Consider the following 9,828-nt stretch of genomic DNA (forward strand, 5'->3'; position numbering starts at 1 on the left):
CCTGGTGATTCACAAACCTGTACCCCTGGGTTAATAATACACTATATGTTAATTTAAAAATAAAAAAAAATTTAAATGATATAAACTAATTATCTAAAAGAAAATGCAAAATTTTAAAAGTAATGTGGAACATCTCTTTTTTTTTAAGATTTTATTTATTTAGTTGACAGACAGAGATCACAAGTAGGCAGAGAGGCAGGCAGAGAGAGAGAGGGAAGCAAGCTCCCTGCTGAGCAGAGAGCCAGATGCAGGGCTCGATCCCAGGACCCCGAGACCATGACCTGAGCCAAAGGCAGAGGCTTAACCCACTGAGCCACACAGGTGCCCCTGTGGAACACCTTGACATAAAGGTAAGATAGGTCTTTTTAAATAAAACTTAAAATTACAAATCATAGGATTCAAAATCTTCAATTATGCACACTATGGACAAAGACAAATGATAGTTTAGATGATATTTGCAATGTGTAAAAAAAATGACAAGGGAATTATATGAAGAATATACAATGAACTCCTACAACTCAGTAAGAAAAGACAGAAACCCTAGTGAAAAAATAAGCAAAGGCTATGGAAGAAAGAAACAAAGTTTACCATGTATTTTAAAAAATACAAATATTCAAACTTTTTAGTAATCAGAGAAATAGAAATTAAAACAACAAGATGATATCACTTTCACTTGGCAAACAAGCAAACATTAGAAGGTTAGATAATGCCAAGTTTTGGCATAGATGGGAAGATGTAAGAACTGCAATTTTAGGGTTTGGGACTGGTGCAGACATTCTACAAAGTCACCTGGCTTTTGCACAGCAAAAGAAACCATCAATAAAACAAAGATACCCTACTGAGTGGGAGAAGATACTTACAAATGGTATCTCTGATAAGGGGTTGATATCCAAAATGTCTAAAAAACTCCTACAACTCAACACAAAAAAAAAAAAAAAAAAGAAAAGAAAAGAAAAGAAAGAAAGAAGGAAATGAGCAGAGGACTGAAACAAACATTTTCCCAAAGAAAAAATAGAGACAATATTACTAATCATCAGAACAGCATAAATCAAAACTGCAATAAAAAAAATCACCTCACACCTATTAGAATGGCTAAACTCAAAAAGATAAGAAATGACACATGTCAGCAAGGATGTGCAGAAACAGGAACCTTCATGCACTGTTAGTGGGAACATAAACTGGTGCAGCCACTGTGGAAAACAGCATAAAGGTTCCTCAAAAAGTTCAAAATAGAATTACCATATGACCGATAATTCAGATCTTGGGTTGATTCTCACAAAATCCCACAAGGGAACATGTGTTTATTGTAGCAATGTTGTGGTGAAGGGGACCTGGGAGCAGTTGTGTGAAACACAGACGTAGTGGAAGAGAAAAATCTCTTATATAAATTATATAGAGTACCATCCCATTCTAAATGCACACATATTAGCATAGATGGATCTGTCAATACAAATCATGCTGAAGGAAGGAGGTCATTTATATAAATTAAAAATATGTAGTATAATGAACAACTATCTTAGAGCTTCTGTGAAATGCAATGACTGCATATAAAATACAAAATGGCTGCAAATGTGGGTTGGGAGTGAGAAAGAAAATAAAAGAAAAATAACAGAGAATTACTAAATATACTCTTGGGTTGGGTAGAGCCCTGTGTAGACAAATAACGTGATAAAAGTGGGGATTATAATCATAAACCTCTATACTCAAAGACAAGCTTTAGGTGAAGACATCAGCTGTGCCCCGGCCAAACTCAAATTACTATAAAGGCAGATATCCATTAATCTACTGTTTTGCTTCCCCCACCTTTTGTCCTTTACCCCTGATATTCAAGACCTATGGGGTTTTGTTACCCATTGTTGGCTGACCAGCACAACCTCTGTCTACAGCTCATTTCCCTTTACCCACGTTCTGCGGAGACTGGCCCCGTGACACAGAAATGGTCAATGAGGCATAGGTAGGCAAATGTGTTTTTATCTGGGAAGTGTTCCGCTTCCCAAATAAAAAGACAACATTGGTCTAAAAAACCCGGTGTCGTTCACCGTCTGTCCTTCCTCCCTTTTCCTGAAGGGAAAGTGAGCATGACGGCAGTCATTTATAAGACCCACTTTGAAACTGAGTGTGAACGTCACACAGCAAGAGTGGGCAGTCACTGATTTTCTTGAGCAGTTGTGACAGCCTTCATTGGCTTACCCCAAAATTTGTTTTGCCCATTTCAAAAAATGCTGTTTAAATTAATATCGTTGCCCCTTTATCACCAGGACTCAAACCCAGGATCAAACCAACTGCTTCTGTCTTAGACTAGTAGCACCGGCCTCGTGAGCAGATTCTACTTCTCATTGACCTCCCTGTTCTAATCCTTCATGCACCCAAGATATGAAATTTGGGGTTGGATATTTTGTTTATGTTCAGATATAATGTAATGAATGTACATACAATGGATTAAGAAATGCGTAAAAGAACCAATAGTTGGATTCAATCAACAGTTATCCAGAGTTGTGGCCATCCATTTTTCCAGGAGGCCACAAACCCTGAAATCAGGGATGACTCCGATATAAAGAAAACCAGACTTCCTAGTAAGTAAAATCTTTTATTTTTGCTTCATTTTAATATATTCCAATTGGATAGTCCTCCTGTACTTATGCAAATAGCCACAGTACAGAGACAGAGAAAAAGATGTAAGAATTTAAATTTGAAAAATGATCAGAGTAAGATATTCTGTCTTCAGTGATGTGATGTAACTACTCCATCTCCATCAACCGCAGAGAGCTTTTTCGAAGTTAAGGCAGGTTCCTGACAGCCAGTAATAACTCTTTGCTTCACTATGAAGTCCATGGATGGGGAGATCTCAACAGGACTTGTATTTGTAGTGATCCGTTGAAAGACACAGAACGATCAGCAACGATGGTTAGCAGCAAGAAGAATATCATCTTCGGTACCAAAATGGCTAGTAGCCACAGGATCCACAGCCAGAGCCACAGCCATATCCGCAGCCATAGCCACAGCCATATCCTCAGCCATAGCGGGAGCCATATCCGCAGCCATAGCCACAGCCATATCCGCAGCCATAGCGGGAGCCATATCCACAGCCAGAGCCACAGCCATATCCGCAGCCATAGAGGGAGCCATATCCACAGCTGTAGCCACAGCCATATCCGCAGCCATAGCGGGAGCCATATCCACAGCCAGAGCCACAGCCATATCCGCAGCCATAGCGGGAGCCATATCCGCAGCCATAGCCACAGCCATATCCGCAGCCATAGCGGGAGCCATATCCACAGCCAGAGCCACAGCCATATCCGCAGCCATAGAGGGAGCCATATCCACAGCCATATCCGCAGCCATAGCGGGAGCCATATCCACAGCTGTAGCCACAGCCATATCCGCAGCCATAGCGGGAGCCATATCCACAGCCTTAGCCACCTTTAGATCCATAGCCACAGCTATAGCGGGAGCCACAGCCATATCCACAGCCGGAGCTACATCCGGAACCGTAGCCACAGCCAGAGCCACAGCGGCCACAGGAGTTTCTGCAGTCGTTACTGTGGAGGCCGAGAAAATTAAGGCCATGACATTCCTCAGATACCTCTAACTGCCCTAAAAGAAAAGCAAATAGTTAACTTGCAGAGATCACAATCCTGCAAGACCCGAGTCTCCCTTGGTTTACAAATGTCCTTGAGATTTACAACAAAGAAGTTACCTTACCAATAGCCCAATTTCCAGAGGCACATAACTCAGTTCCTCAAGCCCTAACATCACCCTCCCCTCCATAAAAACTGAAGGAGGCTGAGGCTGAGGCAGAAGAAAATGGAAACAAAGTTAAACCTAAATCTCATTAACAAGAACACTTGATAGGAGAAATGTGTCATTCCACCAGGAAACTCCCAATTGTCGTCATGTTAGTGCCTCATCAGAGGGAGAAACGGCTTGATTTGATAATAACCAGGCCTCCAATATCCTGACAGTCTTTTCTACCCTGATAGCCCTTCTGAACATCCCCTTTGTCCTCACTTACTGCTGAGCCAGCAGTCGTGGCCCAATTATCTACTGCCAAGTCCACCCCCACTCTGCCTTTAAAAACTCTGACTGTAATCCGGTTCGGGGTCCAAGTTCCTACTCCGCTGCGTCAGGTATACTTGGACCCAAGCTTAAGCATGTCACCTCGGGGTCCAAGTCCCTACTCTGCTGTGTCGGGTATACTTGGGCCCAAGCTTAAGCTTGTCAAATAAACCCTCGTGTGACTGCATTGGTGCTTGGCTCCTCGGTGGTCTCTCAGATGCGAAAACTCGGGCATAACAGTTACTACACATGGTGTTGGGAGGTGAGGTTTCAGTTGAAGTGTAGGAGAGTATTCCTGAAGTCTGGATATCCTCCCCTCTTCCAGAACCTTTATAGACTTCCATGGGTGGATGGATCATACCTCACATGGCCTCTATTCTCTTATTTTACAACTATTTGCCTAAAATTAGCTAGTTTACTTGCTAATCTAGGAATTATCTAAGGCCTTAAAACCAAACAAAGATATGTTTTCTAAGCACCCAAACATATAGAACCATAATTTTAGCTTCCATAATTGTGTTTCATGACCATGACATATCACATCACCAAAATATGCTTGACCTATAAATACATGTTTGCTATTTTGTTCTTTTAACATCTTGGAAATCATCCACTAAACATAAAGTTCTACTCACTGCTATAAATAACCTGTTCATCATCATCACACTCATCACCATAATCCTCATCATAGCATCTTGGTGTCTTTTCTGTCCTCTCCCAGTACTTTTTTTCCATCATAATCACTCTAAAGCAATTGTCATGAATTTTGGACAAAGAATTCAGTATTTTAACATGTTTTATCTGCTCCCAGGAACATTCTTCTTCTCTCTGGAGGACAGTTTGTCTATCCCTTCCTTTTCCAGCAGGTTAGGATTCTCTTCTTTTTCTTGTTGTTGAACTCCAGGTGGGTACAGTATTTAATATTCTTTATTTAAACAAAAAGGACAAACTTTTCCAAGAGTTCCGGTTTAAAACAAGGAAAATGCCTTAGTTCAACAACTTCTTTGTTAATGTCAGATCTTAAATGTTCGTCCGTTTATGAGGTTTCTCAGAGTGTTCCTATATGGTGGCACAATATAGCCATACTTCCCACTAAAATGCAGCCACTCAATAATTAATTCTTGCACATGCCACAGTATTTTCTTGATTTTATTCTCACCAGTCTTCTCCAATAAGCAATATTTTAATAATGAGGTGTATCTACACTACTTTTGTTGGATGACTTGCCTCATGACATTAAGAATAGTTGACCTTTCTATAGTATTTATTATTTGTCTTTACTTTTGACTTGATAGCATGTTTTTCTTGATGAACGGGCATCTGGTCCATGACATCTCTTTCACTGACAGTCCTTCTTTATTTTTTCTTAAGTTTGGGACTTCTTGTGCTAACTTTATCTTCCATCTTTGCTTCTTACTTTATACACTATTAAAGCTTACCTGTAGCTTTAAGTACCTTTAAGTACCAGATACCTGTAGCCATGGATTCAACCACCATATATATACAGTATGACCCTAAAACTAAAGATCTCTGTATCAGTCTGATTCCAATCAGGAGACTGAAACCACACAGTAGGTTAAACAGAGAATTGTTCATGGAAAACAAAATTATTAAGCCATGATAAAAGAGTACCTATAAGATATGAGGAAACACTATATAGTACCCTAAGAATGTAGGAGACTACTCAGAAAAGAAAAAAAAAAAAAAAACTGGATAAGAGTAATTCAGCCCACTGGAAAGCAGAGTTCACTGGTTTGGCCAGACCATGATTCTTCTGCAGGAGACAACTCTTTCCAGAGTACAGATGAAGAAACAACCAGTGGTGTGGGTGTGTAGAGGGTCTGGGAAGCTCTGAGATACCAACACACTGGGGGCAGGGGGAACCTGTAAAGGGAATCTGGTTGTCTATGAGAACAGGAGGCTAATAGGGATTCATGGATGAGTAGTCTTCAAGGTACAGAAAGTACCTTGAAAGGTACAGTGAAGTTCCTCACTGAGGATCCAGCACATTCTGGCCCCACGACTGAGTAGACCTTCACCAGATATCTTCACATCCACACCACTGAATATTCTTCCCTCCAGTGCTACAGCCAAAGAAATGCACAACTGCTTCCTTTGCAACTTGTCCAAATACCACCCACTGTGGACAAGGCTTACTATCAAGCTCACAGCAAGGAACAAACACCTAAAGGAGCCCATGTGTTATCATGGAGCATCTACTGAAGGGTGAATTTGAAGCTGAGAAGCAGTAAGTTGATAAATGGTACATGCGTCCTCCAAGTTTCTGAGGCTCTGTGGTAGAAATAGCTTTCCATGGCAAACAGATTGATTCATTTCCTGGCTGAGTCATTTACTAACAATTTGACCATGGAAAATGTCTTCAGGTTTATTAACCTCAGTTTCTACAACTGTTAAATGGTACTAAAAATATGGATACTTAAAATGTTGACAAAGGTCTATAGAAAAGATATAGGAAGTACAGAGGATAGCACAGATTCTGATATATTGTGGAAACTCAATGCATTCTATTACTTTTCCCCCTTTCTTTTATCCAAATAGAAGGATTCCCAAATAACAGCAGCTTTCCAAATATCTATATTTACTTGTATATATATACTTATTATACTAAAATCTTAAGATTTACTTTAACATTGCCCTGGTTTTGAGTGTATGTATATTAACTAATGATTTTCATAATGACTTTCTGAAAGTGACCCAACTCCCTCAGAAAACAAATCGCCGTGTGATTGGTCTCAGTGCACCTTGCCAGGCACATTTTAAATACTATTTTTGTAAAAATGCGGTATCAAGAGGAACCCAGGTGACTCATTCGGTTGGTCGACAGACTTTTGATCTCAGTACAGGTCTTGGTCTCAGGGTCGTGAGTTCAATCCCCACATTGGGCTCCATGCATGGAGCCTATTAAAAAAAAAAAAAAGAAAATGCAGTATCAAGCAATATATCAGAGGGCTTGGATTCATAGTGCACTTTGAAGATCAGTAATCATGAAGATCTATTGAAGTTACAATCACCTACCTTGGGAACAGGCCTATATATTTAATAGGAAGAAAGTAAATTTCTGCCTTCCAAGATTTTCACAGGCCACTACATAAGAGTAAAGTCAGTCGCTGCTTAGAAGTGTGACCACATTGCAGTTGAAGGTTTTCAAGTTCAGTTAAGTAATGTGTCACTGTCCAAGGGCCCCTCCTGAGCCATGAGATCATTCTCTAAAAGCTCTATGAGAATCAGACTGACAGCAATACACTTTTCCCATCTTCACCCTCTTTCCACTCAGATGTCAGTTTAATCTGAATCACAGTGTGATTTGGTCTAACTCCTCTTACACAACTAGGCAGTACTCTCTACCTGTAAAGTGCTTTATTGTCTGAACACATTCCCTTTTCAGATGTCTGTATGTGAGCTGTGAAACCAGCAAATTAAGAATTGCAAATGTCATTTAACAAAGGCTGAGACTCGGAAGTGTTCATTCCAAATCAAAATCACATTTCCAAGTTTCCTTGATCTGATATATAATCTGTGATAGTGTACTGTTAAATAATATAGTAGAGATACCAAGTACCTCTCCTCAAATATTTTCAGTGTTGGGGAATTCTCAACATCTTGTTTTAAATAATCTCATTTTATTATGAAATCTTTTTGTTAGTAGTTTCTATATGATTCAAATCTCTCAGAATCCTCCATGAAAAGTTCCTAATGTAACTTAAGATGCTTGCATACACAATATTTATTTTCCTGATTTCTCCCTAGTATTTCCCCCATGAAGTCTCTAATGCAGCTTTTGGTTAACATGGAATATTTCTGTTTTGCCTTGTCTTGTCTAAGGTTGGGTTTTGTTTTTGTTTTTATATTTGTTTTATTTTGTTTAATTTTATTTTACATATTTTATTTTAAATTCCAGTATAGTTAACATACAGTGTTATATTAGTTTCATGTGTATAATATAGTGATTTAACACTTCCATATACCACCCAGTGTTCATCAAAAGTGCACTATTTAATCATCATCACTTATTTCATCAATCCCCCAGCCAAGTCCACTCTGATAGTCATCACTTTGTTCTCTGTAGTTAAGAGTCTGTTTCTTGGTTTGACTCTCTCTCTCTCTTTTATTCCTCTACTTATTGGTTTAGTTTCTGCACAGTGAAGGAAATAATCAACAAAACTAAAAGACAACCTACTGAATGGGAGAAGATATTTGTAAATAACATATCCAGTAAAGGGTTAGTATCCAAAATATATAAAGAACTTATACAACTCTACACCCAAAAAACAAATAATCCAATTGAAAATGGGTAGAAAAAATGAACAGACATTGCTCTAAAGAAGACATACAGATGGCCAACAGAGACATGAAAAGATGCTCACATCATTCATCATCAGGGAAACGCAAATCAAAATCACAATGAGCTATCACCTCATGTGTCAAAATGGCTGAAATCAACAACACAAGAAACAAGTATTGGTGAAGATGTAAAGAAAAAGGAAACCTCGTGCACTGTTGGTAGGAATACAAACTGGTACAACCTTGTCTAAGTTTAAACCTCCACTGATATTAGAGCCTTACTTTGCTAATATGATTACTATTAACGTATCTCCACCTTGTCTCTCTCCTATAGGATAAAATATTAAAATATGTTCATCACCTCTAGCCATCTTCCAAACCTATACAAGTTGTTTCTTTCACTTGTTTCCTATCATTAAGATCATTACCACTTTTTTTCAGTGACTCTGTCTCTATGTCTTGCAGGCCTTGTATAAATTATAAGATCAACGCTTTTTAAAAATCAGAATAGGAAGAGGTGGTAAGAGTCAGACAGATCTAACTGGCTCCTGTAAGTTTTAATTTCTCTGTAACATCCAGAACAAGTAGTAATATAGCCCATACTAGACACCCTCAGAGCTAAATAACCTCTCTGACACCAAAATCCATTTTTGCCATTATGTTTAGAAAACTGTCACATATTGAGAAGTTAGCCTCCTTGTAATTCCACACATGTTCATCTAACTCTGGTTCCCAGAACCGGGAAACCAATATTCTATCTTCCATGTAACAAATATTTTAAAATATGGGGGAAAATAGTGCTCTCAACACAAAATGCAATGAGGAACACACTTATGAGTACTCCCTCTCAGCCTCTTCCTCCCCTCCCCCAAGTCTCTGAGCATCCTTACAAATTTCAAAGTCCAGACCAAAGAACATACTCCCTTCAACTATTTCAATATCCTCCAAACAAAACACCTTTCTTCCTTTCTTCCGCAGTCCAATCCACACACACAGAAACAGTGTTAATTTGTGTTTAGGTGTTGATATGAGAGATGATAAAGAAGCAGAAAAGGAATGAAGAAGATGCAAACCCAAGAACAAATGGCTGGATAAACCAATAAGTATCTTAAAATGAAATCCAAAGAAGTCTTAACACCTTGCAATATAAGGCTTTCTGTGATCTGGCCCCTACTTACCTCTCCAGCCTAGATTCTTTCTGCTCTCCTGTCCCTGGACCTCTTTACAGTCCTTAAGCACACTGAACTCCTATTTGCTGAGAACTTTGTACCTGTTCTCCCATCTTCCTCCAACTTTCTTCCCTCTCTTCTGACAGCTACCCATTTGCCAAATATCAGTTTAGCTGTCACTTCTTTAAACATTTAACCTGATCTTCCTTTCTGAAACCATATGATTATTTTAATTGGACTTTACATTTTTTTAACAGGCTCCATGCCCAATGTGGGGCTTGAACTCAGGTCCCCAAGATCA

Source organism: Meles meles, chromosome 4 (genome assembly GCF_922984935.1).
Source record: "Meles meles chromosome 4, mMelMel3.1 paternal haplotype, whole genome shotgun sequence".
In the NCBI taxonomy this organism is placed as follows: Eukaryota; Metazoa; Chordata; class Mammalia; order Carnivora; family Mustelidae; genus Meles; species Meles meles.